This window comes from Rhinopithecus bieti, unplaced genomic scaffold, assembly GCF_001698545.2.
Source record: "Rhinopithecus bieti isolate Rb0 unplaced genomic scaffold, ASM169854v2 scaffold_13621, whole genome shotgun sequence".
NCBI lineage: Eukaryota > Metazoa > Chordata > Mammalia > Primates > Cercopithecidae > Rhinopithecus > Rhinopithecus bieti.
In genome coordinates this window covers 547,698-563,336 of record NW_016807522.1, presented here as the reverse complement: position 1 = coordinate 563,336, position 15,639 = coordinate 547,698, and the positions used below count along the sequence as shown (strand labels likewise).

The 15,639-nt window shown below is 43.4% G+C and overlaps 1 long non-coding RNA gene across 1 annotated transcript in view; it reads left to right on the top strand.

The window, feature by feature from the left end:
- The window catches only part of LOC108536165 (uncharacterized), a 36,707-nt gene extending 25,585 nt beyond the window's left edge, over nt 1-11,122 (top strand). The window contains exon 4 of the long non-coding RNA XR_001887436.1: nt 9,043-11,122. This is a non-coding gene — a long non-coding RNA (uncharacterized LOC108536165). The remainder of the gene's footprint in view (nt 1-9,042) is intronic.
- Nucleotides 11,123-15,639: the final 4,517 nt, after the last annotated feature.

Sequence of the window (15,639 nt, the reverse complement as noted above, 5' to 3'; positions counted from 1 at the left end):
CTGTGATATTGTTCTTAATATTTAGTAGGGGAGAGGATAATATTACTCCCATTATCACAGGGGGTGTATACACCCTCTTTGATATTGTTCCTAATATACAGGCAGGAGAGGATAATATTACTTTCCATATCTCAAAGGGTGTACACACCTCACCGTGATATTGTTCCTAATATCCAAAAAGGAAGAGGATGATATCACTCCCAGTATCACAGGAAGTGTACCCTCCCTCTTTTATGTTGTTTCTAATATCCAGGGGAAATGAGGGTGATATTACTCTCAATATAGCAGAAGGGGTACACACCCCTGGGATATTTTTCCTAATATCCAGGGGAAAAAAGAGGTTGATATTCTTCTCAATATAGCAGGGAATTAATTACCCTTTTGTGATATTGCTTCCAATATCTAGGGGAAAAGAGGATGATATTACTCCAAATATCACACTGGGTGTAAACCTGTGACGTTGTTGCTAATATCAAGGAGGGAAGAGTATGATAGTACTCCTAATGTCACAGAAGGTGTACACTTTCCCTGTGATATTGTTCCTAATATCCGGAAGGGAAGAGGATGATATTACTCCCAATATTGCAGGGTGTACACCACCCCTGTGATATTGCTCCTAATACCCAGGAAAAAGGAGAATGATATTACCCCCAATATCTAAGGAGGTGTATACCTTCCCTGATATTACTTCTAATATCCAAGTGGGGAGAGGATGGTTTTACTCCCAATATTGCAGGAGGTATACACCCCTCTCTGTGACACTGTTTCTAATACTCAGGTTGGGAGAAAGAGTATTATTCCCAATATCACAGTGATATTGTTTCCCTGTGATATTGTTTCTAATATCTAGTGGGGGAAATAATTATATTACTCTCAATATCACAGGAGGTGTACACCCCCTGAGATATTGTTTCTAATATCCAGAAGGGGAGAAGATGTTATTACACTCAATATCACAGAAGTGGTACACCCCCCAGTGATATTGTTCCTAATATCCAGGGGTAAAGAGGATGATATTACTGCCAATATCACAGGGGGTGTACACCTCTTTTGTGATGTTGTTCCTAATATCTGGGGGGCAGAGAGTAATATTACTGTCAATATCACAGAGGGTGTACACCCCCTCTGTTATATTGTTCTTTATATTCGGGGGGTAGAGGATTATATTACTCCCAATATCGCAGGGGTTGTACACTCCTCCTGTGATATTGTTTCTAATATTTAAGTGGAAAAAGAATGATATCACTCCCAATATCAAAGGAAATGTACACCTTTCCTGTGATATTGTTTTTATTATAAAGGGGGCAGAGGATGCTATTAAGAACAATATCACAGGGGATGTACACCCACGTATTGATATTGTCCCTAATATGTATGGGGAAAGAGGATAGTATAACTCCCAATATCGCAAAGTGTGTACACCCCCCTGTGATATTGTTTCTGATATATATGGGGGGAAAAGATAATATTTCTTCCAATATCGCAGGGGGGTGTACAAACCCCTCTGATATTGTTTTTAATATCCAGTGGGGGAGAGAAGGATATTACTCCCAATATCGCAGGACGTGTACACAACCCCTGTGATTTTTTCCTAATATCCAAAGTAGGGGACAATGACATTACTTTCAATCTCACAAGGGGTGTACACTCCCCCCGATGTTGCTTCTAATATCCACGAGGAGAGAGGATGACATTACTCCTAATGTGGCAGGCTTTGTACACCTTCCCTGTGATATTGTTTCTAACATCAAGTGGGGGAGAAAATGATATTACTCCCTATATCACAGAAGGTGTACACTTTCCCTGTGATATTGTTCCTAATATCCAGAAGGGGAGAGGATAATATTACTCCCAATATCACAGCGAGTGCACATACACCCTGTGATATTGTTCCTAATATACAGGGGTGGGAGATGATATTGCTCCCAATATCGCAGGGGTGTACACTCCCCAGTGATATTGTCTCTAGTTTCCAGGGGAGGTAAAGATGATATAACACCCACTATCACAGGGAATGTAAACCCCCCCGTGATATTGTTCATAACATCTGGGGAAAAGAAGATAATATTACTCCCAGTATCACAGGGGTGTACAACTATGTGTGATATTGTTTTTAATATCCAGAAGGGTACAGGATGATATTACTACCAACATCGCAGGAAGCTTACAACTCTCTTGTGATATTGTTTCTAATATCCAGGGAGGTAGAGGATGATATTACTCCCAACATCACAGAGGATGTATGCCCCCTGTAACATTGTGTCTAATAACCAGGGGGTGACAGGATGATATTACACTTAATATCAAAGGGGGTGTACACACCCTTGTGATATTGTGCCTAATATCTGGGGGGAAGAAAATTATATTGATTTTAATATTTATAGGGGAAAAGGATGATATTACTCCTAATATCACAGGGGCTGTACACCGACCTTTTGATACTGTTTTTAGTATCCAGAAGAGAAGAGGATAATATTGCTCCCAATATCAGAAAAGGTGTAAACTCCTTCTATGATATTGGTCCTAATATCCAGGGAGGGAGAGAATAATATTACTACCAATATAGCAGAAGCTGCCCACCCCCCACTGTGATATTGTTCCTAATATCCAAAGATAATAAAGGCAATATTACTCCCAATATCACAGGAGGTGTACACACCCCTTGTGATGTTGTTTTTTAATATGCAGGGAGGGGAGAGGATGATATTACTCCCAGTATCGCAGGAGGTGTATACCTCTGTGTGATATTTATTTTAATATTTATGGGGGGAAGGATGATATTACTCCCTATATCACAGAGGGTGTACACCCTCTGTAATATTGATCCTAATATCCAGGGCAGGATAGGATGAGATTACTCCCAATATCGCAGAAAGCCTACACACACACATACACCAGTAATACTGTTTTTAATATCCAGGGGGGAGAGGATGACATTGCTCCCAATTTTGCAGAGTGTGTACACCCACCGTTTGATATTGTTTCTAATATCCAGGGGGAGAGAAGATTATATTACTCCCAAAATCACAGGAATTGTACACCACCTCTGTGACATTCTTGTGAATATCCAGGGGAAAAGAGAATAATATTACTCCCAATATTGCAGAGCGTGTACACCCCTCCGTGATAACAATACTAACATTTTTCAAAAGAGGTTGATGTTACTCCCATTGTCACAGGATGTGTACACCTCCCCTTGTGAAATTGTTCGTAATATTCGGGAGGCAGAGCATAATATTACTCCCCATATTGAAAAAGACATCTGCCCTCCTTATAATATGGTTCCTAATATCCAGGATATTACTTAATCCAGGATATTTGTAATATTCTAAATATTAGGAACCACATCACAAGTTCCCGCGATATGGGGAGTCATATCACCCCTTCTCCCCCACTCCCCGGATATCACGAACCATATCACAGGGTGGTGAACACCCCCGCGAGATGGAGAGTAATATTACCCCCCTCTCCCGCAGGAGGTGGACACCCAGGATCTTTAAGATATATTAAGTAATATCATCTCCCCTTCTGGATATTACGAACAATATCACATGGGGGTGTATACTTTCTGCGATATTGGGATTAATATCATACTCTCCTCTTTTGGATATTAGGAACAAGATCACAGTGGTGTGTACACCCTTTTCAATATTGAGAGTAATATCTTCTTTTCCCTCCCTGTATATTAAAAACAGCTTCAAAGGAGGCGTGTATGCCACCTTCAATATAGGGCACAATATCATTTTCTCCACTGCTGGATATTAGGGACAATATCACAGGGAAGTGGACACTTCCTGCGATATTGGGAGTAATGTCATCCTCTCACCCCCTCAATATTAGAAATATTATCACAGGGCGAGTGTGCACTCCCATAATGGGTGTAATATCATCTTCTTTCTTTCTGGATATAGGAACATCACATGAAGGTGTACATTCCCTTGATTTTGGGGTGTAATATCATTTTCTCCCCCTCTGGATATTAGGAACAGTATCACAGGGGGGTGTACATTCCCTGCGATATTGTGGGTAATATCGTGCTCTCCCCCTCTGGATATTAGAAACAATATCACAGGAAGGGTGTATACCTTTTGCGATATTGGGTGTAATATCATCCTCTTCCCCATGGCTATTAGGAATAATATCACAGGGAGGGTGTACACCCCCCTGCAATATTAAGAATAATATCATCCTTTCCCTACATGGATATTAGAAATTATATCAGAGGGGTGGTGTACACTTCCTGCGATATTGGGAGTAATATCATCCTCTCGCTTTATTAATATTAGGAAAAATATCACAGGGATGGTGTACACCCCCTGCGATTTTGCAAGTAATATCATGATATCCCCACACTGGATATAAGTGACAATATCACAGGAGGTTTGTACATTTTCTGTGATATTAGAAGTAATATCCTCTCCCTCTTGAATATTAGGAACAATATTACAGGTGGTGGGTACACCCCCTGAGAAACTGTAATATCATTCTCGCCTTCCCTGTATATTAGGAAAAATATCACGGTGGGTGTACACTCCCAGCGATATTGAGGGTAATATTATTTTTCCCCTTCTGGGTATAAGGAACAATATCGTGGGAGGGGTGTACAATCCCTGCGATATTGGGAGCAATATCTTCTTCACCCCTGGATATTAGAAACAATATCACAGGAGGGGTGTACATTCTCTGCGATATTGGGGGTAATATCATCCTCTCCCCCGCTGGACATTAGAAACTATATCACAGGAGTGGTGTACATCCTCTGTGATATTAGAAGTAATATTATCCTATCCCACCGTGGATATTAAAAACAATATCTAGGAGGGGGTGTTCACCCCTTATGACATTGGAAGTAATATCATCCTCTCATTTCCTGAATATTGGAAACAGTATCACAGAGGGCATGTACACTTCTCTGATAATGGGAGAAATATCATCTTCTCCCCCTCTGGACATAAATAACAATATCACAGGAGGGTTTACACATCCTGTGACATTGGGTGTAATATAATCCTCTCCTTCCCTGGATAGTAGGGACAATATCACAGGTGCGGTGTACACCCCCTACAATATTGGGCATAATATCCTCGCCTTTTCTGGACGTGAGAAACCATATGAGAAGAAGGGTGTACACCCCCTGCGATGTTGAGTGTAATATCATCCTCTTTCCCCCCGAATATTAGGAACTATATCACGCGGGGGTCTACACCCCCCACGATACTGGGTGTAATATCATTTTCTCCCTTCATAAATATTAAAAACAATATCACAGGGGTGGTGTACACCCCCTGCGATATTGCTCATAATATCAACCTCTCCCGCCCTGTATATTAGTGACAATATCACAGGGGGGTTGTACACCTTCTATGATATTGGAAGTAATATCATCCTCTCCCCCGCTAGATACAAGGAACAATATTACAGGGAGTAATATCATTCTCTCTTTTACTGGATATTAGACACAATATCACAGAGGTAGTGTTAACCCCCTGCGAAATTGGGAGCAATATCATTTTTACCCTGGATATTAAAAACAATATCACAAGAGGGTGTACACCTTTTGCGATATTTGGAGTAATATCATCCTCTCGCACCCTGAATATTAGGAACAATATCACTGGGTGGGTGTACACTCCATATGATATTGAAGGCAGTATCATCCCCTCCTCCCCTGAATATTAAGAATAATATCACGGGGGGGGGGTTGTGTACACCCCCTGCACTATTAGGAGTAATATTACCCTTTCCCCTCTAAATATTAGAAATAACATTCCAGAAAGGGTATACACCCCCTGCGATATTGGGAGTAATATCATCCTCTCCCCGACTGGATATTATGAACAATATTACAGAGGGCGTGTAATGAAAGTAATGTCATCCTCTCCCCCTCTGAATATTAGGAACACTATCACAGGGTGGGTGTACACTCCCTGTGATAATGAAAGTAATGTCATCCTCTCCCCCTCTAAATATTAGGAACACTATCACTGGGTGGATGTACACTCCCTGCAATATTGAAAGCAGTATCATCCTCTTCCAGCCTAGATATTATGAACAATGTCATGGGGGGGTGTACACCCCTTGCGATATTGGGAGTAATATCATCCTCTCCCTTCCTGGATATTAAAAGCAATATCACAGGGAGGGTGTTCACCCCCTTTGATACTGGAAGTAATATTATTCTCTTTTATCCTGGATATTAAGAACAATGTCACAGGGGGTGTGTACATCTCCTACAACATTGGGAGTATTATCATCCTCTCCCCTTCTGGATATTAGGAACAATATCACAGGAATGTGTACACCCCCTGCGATATTGGTGGTAATATCATCCTCTCTTTTCATTGATATTGGGAACAATATCACAGGAAGGGTGTACACTCTTCCTGCGAAATTAAGAGTAACATCTTCCTCTCCCTCCTTGGATATTAGGAACAATATCACACAGTTGGTGTACACCACCTGCTATATTGACAGTAATATCATCCTCTTCACCCCCTGAATATTAGGAAAAATGTCACAAGGAGGGTGTACACCTCCTGTGATAGTGGGTGTAATACTACCCTCATTCCGCCTGGATATTAGGAACGATATCACAGGGGGACGGGACATCCCCTGCAATATTGGCAGTAATATCATCCTCTCTCTTTCTGGATATTAGGACAAAATCACAAGGATGTACATTCTTTGCGATATTGAGAGATTGGGGTGTACACCCTTTGCGATATTGAAAGTAATATCATCTCTCCCCCTCTGGATATTAGGAACAATATTACAGGGGAGGTGCACCCCACGACGATATTAAGAGTAATATTATCCTCTCCCTTCCTGGATATTAGGAAAAATATCACAAGGGGGTGTACACCCTCCTGAGATATTAGAAGTAATATTATCCTCTTCATCCCTTCATATTAGGAGCAATATCTTGGGGAAGGGTGTAAAGTCCCTGCGATATTGAGAGTAATATCATCCTTTTTCCACCTATGTATTGGGAACAATATCACAGGGGGTGTGCACACCCCTTGTGGTATTGCAAGTAATATCGTCCTCTCCCAACCTGGATATCGAAAACAATATTACAGAGGGGTGTACCTGCCCTGCCATATTGGGAGTAATATCATCCTTCCCCCCTCCCACCCCGGATATTAGGAACAATATTACAGAGGGAGTGTACGCCCACTACGATATTAAGAGTAATATTGGCCAGGGGCAGTGACTCACGCTTGTAATCCTAGCACTTTGGGAGGCCGAGGCTGACTGATTGCCTGAGCTCAGGAGTTCAAGACCAGCCTGGGTGACACGATGAAACCCCATCACTACTAAAATACGAAAAATTAGCCGGTTATGGCGGCATGTGCCTGTAATCCCAGCTACTCAGGAGGCTGAGGCAGGAGAAATGCTTGAACCTGGGAGACTGGAGGCTGTAGTGAGCTGAGATTGCACCACTGCACTCCAGCCTGGGAAACAGAGTGAGACTCCATATTTAAATATATATATATTTACATGACAATATTACAGGGGTAGTGTACACCCATTATCATATTAAAAGTAATATTATCCTCTCCCTTTCTGGATATTAGGAACAATATCACAGAGGGAGTATACACCCCCTGGGATATTGGGAGTAAAATCATCCTTCTTCTGGTTATTAGGAACAATATCACGGGGGGGTGTACACCTTCTGCGATATTGGGAGTAACATCATTCCATCCCCCTCTGCATATTAAAAACAATACTACATGGGCGGTGTACACCTTCTGCAATATTGGGAATAATATCACCCTCTCCCCCTGTGAATATTAGGACCAATATTACAGGGGCAGTGTACACCCCCTGTGATTCTGGGAATGATATCATCTCCCCCATTAATATTGGGAAAAATATTACAGGGGCATTTTACATCCCCTGCAATATTTGAAGTAATATCATCGTCTCTCCCCTTAAATATTAGGAACAATATCACAAGGCAGTGTACACCCTTTGCAATATTTGGAGTAACATCATCCTCTCCCCCTTGTATATTAGGAATAATATTATATAGGGGGTGTACACTCATGCGATATTGGGAGTAATATCATATTCATCCACCCTGGATATTTAACACAATATTACAGGGGGGTGTATGCCCCCTGCAATATTGGGAGTGATATAATCGTCTCTTCTTCTGTATATTAAGAACTATATCACAGGCGGGGTGTACACCCTGTTTGGAAAAGCTGCGTTTGGAGAAGCTGAGGCAGGGCTTCCATCTCTGACATAATATAAAAAAGTCTTGGAACATGTCTGGGGTCCAGGGTCTAAAACCCCTTGTGGTCTTTGGAACACCAAGCTCTGTGCTAAAGGGTGGAAGGCTACCCTGATGCACCATAATCTAAACCCAGGGCATAAAACTGCTTGTGGTTTGGATAGAATCCAGGGCTCATGGCTCTGGAATAGACTTACTGGCTCCTTGCTCCTTGCTCTCCCAGGATTGATTGTATCTTGAGTTGAAAGAACCTGCTCTCTAGGCCGGGCACGGTGGCTCAAGCCTGTAATCCCAGCACTTTGGGAGGCCGAGATGGGCGGATCACGAGGTCAGGAGATCGAGACCATCCTGGCTAACACGGTGAAACCCCGTCTCTACTAAAAAATACAAAATCTAGCCGGGCGAGATGGTGGGCGCCTGTAGTCCCAGCTACTCGGGAGGCTGAGGCAGGAGAATGGTGTAAACCCGGGAGGCAGAGCTTGCAGTGAGCTGAGATCCGGCCATTGCCCTCCAGCCTGGGGGGCAAACCCAAGCCCTGTCTCAAAAAAAAAAAAAAAAAACCTGCTCTCCATTATCTCCTGTGCAGAACATATGCTAAACTGTCACAACTGTCAATCATGTGCTTAATGCAAGGTGCCCTTTTGACCTCAACCTTCTCACCACCTGTTTCTTTGTTTGATCACCAACAAACAGTCTGGGCTTCCAGAGCTCAGAGCCTTTGCAGCCTCCACACTCGCAATGGCCCTCTGGACCCGCTTTCCCTCCCAAACTGTCTTTTGTCATTCCTTTAACTTCACTAGACTTCATCACCCCCACGACCTGTTGTTGGGTCCGATCACCCCAACATTCCTGACACCCAACGTGGGGCGACAAAGACCCCGGTGAAGGAACGCTACAGTGTGTGAAAGCGGAGGACACATTGTTAAAGGACACCCATGGATGACTAAAAGAAGTTCAGCAGGAAAGCTGAGCACTCAGAAGAACCAGGGTGACAATGGGACAAAGTGAAAGCAAACAGTCTGCTTATTTAAATTTCTTTAGGCATTTATTACTAAGGGGGAGTGAAAGTTAGTACTCAGAATTTGTTATCACTCTTTAGCACAGCAAAGCAGTTTTCCCTTGGTTCCCGGAACAAGGGACTATGGAGTTGGATGAATGGGACAGAATTGGCAGAGATTTTTTTAAAAGGCGTATAAAGATGGAGCAAAAATTCCAGTTTCCATTTGGTCAGTGTGGGCGCTAATAAAGGCAGCTCTTGAGCCATTTCAAACAGATGATGAAGCAGATTCAGATGAGGAAGAAGATTCTACAGATTCTGAATGTGAGGAACAGAAACCGGAGGAAATAAAAGAAAGAGAAACTGAAAAAAGTATGTTTTATTAGCCCGTCGGCTCCACCTGCTGAATTAAGTGAATGGCCACCTCCTCTCTCTCTTTAATGGGCAAGAAAATGAATTAGCTGAAAAACTTACCTCTCCTGTAGTTACAACATTAAAACCTGGAGCAATTGGTGGTGCTATACAAAATTATATTCAAAAGGCTAGAGTCGAGGGAGACCTTGAAGCATGGCAATTTCCAGTTACTATAGGACAACCTCTTTTGGGAAATGGGAAGAGGGGCCTGCCTCTGGCCCCTAAACAAACCGAGGCATATCTGGCACAGCCAATGCCCTTACAAATGTACAACAATTGTCCCCTGCCACAGCACTGCTGCCGTAGACCTCTGCAGCACAATTTCCATCTCCTTACTTCCTGTGGAGCCACCAAAAAAGGTACCTATAGGAGTTAGGGGACCCTTACCCTCAGGAACAGATGGTCTATTACTTGGAATGTGTAGTCTAAACTTGAAAGGTGTCACTGTGCATATGGGAATAATTGACTCTGATTATACCAGAGAAATTCAATTAGTTATTAGTTCCTCAGTGACATGGTCTGCCTCCCCAGGAGAAAGAATTGCTCAGTTGTTGCTGTTACCTCAGAGATAAGCAAGTAGAGATAAGCAAGTAGAGCTAAGTAACTAGAGCTGAGTAAGTAGAGCTAAGTGAGCTAAGTAAGTGGACTAAGGAAGTAGAGCTAGAGATAAATAGAGATAGAGATAAACAGGGATAGATGAATACTAGCAATATAAGGTCAGTGCCCTGAAGAGGTACTGATCAGTGTCCTAAAGAGCTTCAAAAGCAAAGACTAGCAATATAAGGTCAGTGCCCTAAAGAGGTACTGGTCAGTGACCTAAAGAGGTGCAAAAGTAGAGACTAGCAAAGACTAGCAGAGATTTGCAGGGACAGACAGGAACATTCTGAATTATGGAAGTTAGCTATGGCTCAAAGTCCAATCAAAATCTGAGAGGGCAAATACAAAAGGAATAGAGGGGAGGGAGGTAAGGATGAAAATGCTCTTTCTTATCTCTCCAACAGGAACTTTTGGATTCAAAATTGTGCTAGCAACAGGAAATGTTACTCTTGATATAAATACATACTTTATTACATGCCCCGAATGTCACCTGTTTACCTGTATTAATTCAACCTTTGATAAAAATCAAACTATCTTCATAATTAAAGACAGGGAAGGAGTTTGAATCCCTGTGTCTCTAAATGGACAATGGACAATAGAAGACATCACCATCTATGTATATTATAACTGAGATCCTTAAAAGACTCTTATCCCATTCCAATAGATTTATAGTTGAAGGCCATTGGATGCTCTACATTTGTGGATTTTGTTCTGGTAGTTGTGTGCTTGTGCTGTCTCCTTTCAGTCTGTGAATGCAGAAGCCACCTCTGAAGAGGAAGCCGCCGTCAAGAACAAGCAATGATAGCTGTGGTGGTTTTACAAAAAAGAAAATGGGGACATGTTGGGAAAAGCTGAGTGTTGGGAGAAGCTGAGGCAGGGCTTGCATGTCTGTTATAATGTAAGAGTCTTGGAACATGTCCAGGGCTCAGGGTCTAAAACCCCTTGTAGCCTTTGGAACACCAAGCTCTGTGCTAAAGGGTGGAAGGCTACCCTGATACACCATAACCTAAGCCCAGGGCATCAAACCCCTTGTGGCTTGGATAGAATCCAGGGCTCATGGCTCTGGAATAGACTTGCTGGCTCCTTGCTCCTTGCTCTCCTAGGATCGATTGTATCTTGAGTTAAAAGAACCTGCTCTCCAGTATCTCATGTGCAGAGCATATGCTAAATTGTCACAGCTGTCAATTATGTGCTTAATGCAACGTGCCCTTTTGACCCCCACCTTCTCACCACCTGTTTCTTTGTTTGATCATGAATAAATAGCCTGGGCTTCCAGCGCTCAGGGCCTTCACAGCCTCCACACTCGTGATGGCCCCCTGGACCTACTTTCCCTCCCAAACTGTCTTTTCTCATTCCTTTGACTCCGCCAGACTTCCGTCACCCCCACGACCTGGTGTTGGGTCTGATCACCCCCACACACACCCTGCAATATTGGGAGTAATATCATTCTCTCCCCCCCAAATATTAGGAATAATATCACAGGGGTGGTGTACACCCTCTGCAAAACGGAGTAATATCATTCTTTCCCCCCTCAATACTAAAAACAATATCACAAGGGGGTGTACACCCTGTGCGATATTTGGGTTATTGCTATCCTCTTTTCCCCTGGATATTAGGAACAATATCACAGAGTGGGTGTACACTCTCTGTGATGTTGAAAGCAGTATCATCCTCTTCTCCCCTGGATATTATGAACAATATCACATGGGAGTGTACACCCCCTGCAATATTGTGAGTAATATCCATCCTCTCCTCCTCTGAATATTAGGAAAAATATCACAGAAAAGGTGTACACCCCCTGTGATACTGGGAGTAATATCCTCTTCCCTTCTGGATATTAGAAACAATATCACATTGACAGTGTACATCCCCTGCAATATTGGAAGTAATATCATCCTTTTTCCCTCTGGATATTAGGAACAAGATCATGGCAGGGGGGTGTACACCCCTTCGATATTGGGATTCATATCATTTATTCCTCCCCTGAATATTAGGAACAATATCATATGAAGGGTGTACACCCCCTGTGATATTGGGAGTGATATCATCCTTTCCTCCCCTGGATATTAGCAACAATATCAAAGGGGGGTTGTACACTCCCTGGGATATCGAGAGTAATACCACACTTTCCCCCTATGAACAATATCACAGGAAGGGTGTACACCCTCTGAGATATTGGGAGTAATATCATCCTCTCCAGCCTCTGTATATTAGGAACAATATCACAGAGGTAATGTACACCCCCTGTGACATTGGGGGTAATATCATCCTCTCCACCCCTGGACATTAGGAAATATATTATGGGGGGGGTGTAAACCCCCTGCAAGTAATATCATTGTGAGTAATATCATTTTCTTTTTTCTTTTTTTTTTTTTTTTTTTTTTTTTTTTGAGATGGAGTCTCGCTCTGTCTCCCAGACTAGAGTGCAGTGGCCTGATCTTGGCTCACTGCAACCTCCACCTCCCAAGCTCAGGAGATTCTCCTGCCTCAGCCTCCTTAGTAGCTGGGACTACAGGTTTGTGCCGCCAGGTCCGGCTAATTTTTTGTATTTTTAGTACAAACGGGATTTTGTTATGTTAGCCAGGATGGTCTCGATCTCCTGACCTCATGATCCACCTGCCTCAGCCTCCCAAAGTGCTGGGATTACAGGCATGAGCTACTGCGTCCCGCGAGTAGTATCATTTATTTTCTACCCCCCAGATATTAGAAACAATATCAGAGGGGGGTGTACAGCTCCTGTGACATTGGGAGTAATATTATCTTCTCTTCCCCTGGATGTTAGGAACAATATCACAGGGTGTGTACACCCCCTGCGATATTGAAAGTAATATCATCATCTCCTTCATTGGAAATTAGGAACAATATCACAGGGGGTGTCTAAACCTTCTGCAATATTGGTAGTAATATCATCCTCTCCCCCGCTGGATATTAAAAACAATATCACAGGAAAGCTGTACATCTGCTGTGGTATGGAGAATATCATCCATCCTCTCTTCCCTTGGATATTATGAACAATATCACAGAAGAATGTACACCCCTTGCAATATTGGGAGTAATATCATCCTCTCCCCCACTGGATATTAGAAAAACAGCACAGATGTGCACACCCCCTATGACTTTGGGAGTAATATCATCCAATTCCTTCCGGATATTAGGAACAATATCACAGGGTGGGGGGTGTAGGCCCCCTGCTATATCGGGAATAACATCATCCTCTTCTCCCGTGGATATTAGAAACAATATCACATGGGCTGTGTAGACCCTCTGCGATACTGGGAGTAATATAATCATCTTCCCACCTGGATATTAGGAACAATATCATAATGGGGGTGTACACCCTTTGCGACATTGGGAGTAGTATCATCCTCTCCCCCCCAGATATTAGGAACAATATTATGGGGGCGGTGTACATCCACTCTGATATTAAGAGTAATATCGGCCGGGCGCAGTGGCTCACGCCTGTAATCCTAGCACCTGGGGAGGCTGAGGTAGGCAGATTGCCTGAGCTCAGGAGTTTGAGACCAGCCTGGGCAACACCGTGAAACCCTGTCTCTACTAAAATACAAAAAATTAGCCGGTCGTGGCGGCGTGCGCTTGTAATCCCAGCTACTCAGGAGAATTGCTTGAACCTGGGAGACGGAAGTTGCAGTGAAGCGAGATCATGCCACTGCACTTCAGCCTGGGAAACAAAGCGAGACTCTGTCTCTTAAAATATAAAAAATTATTTAAAAAAAAAAAAAAAAAAAAAGGCTGGGCACGGTGGCTCACGCCTGTAATCCTAGCACTTTGGGAGGCCAAGGCGAGCAGATCATGAGGTCAGAAGATCGAGACCATCCTGGCTAACACGGTGAAATGCCATCTCTATTAAAAATACAAAAAATTGGCCAGGCGCGGTGGCTCAAGCCTGTAATCCCAGCACTATTGGGAGGCCTGAGACGGGGCGGGATCACAAGGTCAGGAGATCGACCACTCCTGGGGCTAACACGGTGAAACCCCGTCTTACTAAAAAATACAAACAAAACTAGCCGGGGCTTGGCGGCGGGCGCCCTGTAGTCCCAGCTACTCGGGAGGCGAGCAGGAGTGAATTGCCTGAACTCTGGAGGTCGGATGCTTGCATGTGAGCTGAGATCTGGCCAGTGCACTCCAGCTTGGGTGACAGAGCGAGACTCCGTCTCAAAAAAAAAAAAAACAAAACAAAAAACAAAAAATTAACTGGGCATTGTGGTGGGCACCTGTAGTCCCAGCTACTCGGGAGGCTGAGGCAGGAGAACGGCGTGAACCCGTGAGGCGGAGGTTGCAGTGAGCCAAGACTGTGCCACTGCTCTCCAGATGGGGCCACACAGCAAGACTCTGTCTCAAAAAAAAAAAAGAAAAGAGTAATATCATCTTCTCCCTTTCTGGATATTAGGAACGATATCACAGGAGGAGTATAGTACACCCCCTGGGATATTGGGAGTAGTATCATCCTCTTCACCCCTGGATATTAGGAACAACATCACAGGGGGTGTACACTCCCTGCAACATTGGGAGTAATATCATCCTTCTCCTTCTGGTTATTAGGAACAATATCACGGGGGGGTGTACACGTTCTGCGATATTGGGAGCAATATTATCTCATCCCCCTCTGGATATTAGAAACAATACCGCATGTATACACCCCCTGTGATATTGGGATAATATCATTCTCTCCCCCCATGCATATTAGGAACAATATTATAGGGGCGTTGTACACTCCCTGCGATATTGGAAGTAATATCGTTTCCCCCCCTAAATATTAGGAACAATATCACAAGGGGGTGTACACCCTTTGTGATATTTAGAGTAATATCAACCCCCCTGGATATTAGGAACAATATTACAAAGGGGGTGTACACTCCCTGCAATATTGGGAGTAATATCATCTTCACCCACCCTGGATATTTAACACACTATTACGGAGCGGGGGAGGTTGTACACCCCCAGCAATATTGGGAATAATATCATTCACTCCCCCCTCTTGAATATTAGGAATAATATCACAAGGGTGGTGTACACCACCTGAGATATTGGGAGTAATATCATCCTCTTCCCCCTAGATATTGAAAACAATATCACAGCAGGGTTTACACTCCTACGATATTGGTAGCAATATCATCCTCTCTTCCACCTGATTCTCTGTAGGACATGCATGGGAACTTTGTGAGAACAACAAAGAAAGCCAACAGGTGAGAACACAAATGTCTGCCTTTAGGAGGATGCCCAGGCTGGTGCTGGGGCCGGCAGCCTAGGAAGGCCATTCGGGTTGACAGCAGCCAGGATCTGTGTGTCCAGTAGAGGGCAACCCTTCACACTGCTGGCTTTGGAAAGACTCCTTCCATTTTACAAAAGTGTAATTAAAACAAGGCTGCCA